Genomic DNA, 929 nt, shown 5'->3' with positions numbered 1-929 from the left:
CACAGGTCTAATGTTTGCTATTGCTATATTTACCAATGACACCGAAATAAATTTATTTAGAGGTCATTGATATTTTTACTATAAACTAACTAAATATTTTTGAATATTATTTTTACTTTTTTTATTCTTTGACATTATAAACATTTATATAAATGTTTATTTTAAACAATAAGACTGACAATATTATTCGTATAATGTTTTGTATTATCTTTGGTTTGTATACCTTGTTTGTTTACTTTGTTTGTTTATTTTACCTTTGTCTACAAATTGTAAAATTTTTTGACAATAAAGGCATTTATTTATTTATTTATTTATTTAAACATATTTTTAAACCTCCAATACGTCTATGTTGGGTTTCCTAACCGACAGTAGTTTCTTTAAAACTCTGAACCGTAATGATCGGTCTCTCTGTGATCTTGTGCCCGCATTTGCGGTGTCACTTCCGGTGCACCATTGCAAAACCGAAATAATTAAGAGTGGGCCTTTGATGGTTGGAAATGGAACGTTTCGGTCCTCGAAATGGGAAATCGTCCTTCGCCTTTTGACTGGCAGAAAGCGAGAACTGGGAATAACAGAAACTGGGTCAATTTTTCGCATTTGGCGTGTATCAGACAAATTTTCGCTCTCCTTTTGACCGTTTTCTATGTTTGTTGTATGCAGAATACTAGAATTTAATATTTGGTATTTTTTTAATATTTGTCGTAAGTTACCCTGTGTCATGTGTTAAATAATGTGTGCCATCTCTTATGGGGAGATTCGTCACGTAATAAGATTTATATTTCATATCAACATAGGTCCGATTCTGCATTGTTTCGTAGCTACAGGGCGTTAAAGTTTAAATTTTTTTGTCGATGATTAAAAGTTGTCTCTTGCTATTTTGTCGATTTCGGTGTCGTTGGTGAGATAATATTATATGTTTCTATAATATC

The sequence above is a fragment of the Sitophilus oryzae genome, unplaced genomic scaffold (assembly GCF_002938485.1).
Source record: "Sitophilus oryzae breed Bouriz unplaced genomic scaffold, Soryzae_2.0 scaffold_1741_pilon_pilon, whole genome shotgun sequence".
Lineage (NCBI taxonomy): Eukaryota > Metazoa > Arthropoda > Insecta > Coleoptera > Curculionidae > Sitophilus > Sitophilus oryzae.
The sequence above is the reverse complement of the archived record's forward strand: the minus strand, read 5'-3'. Positions refer to the sequence as shown.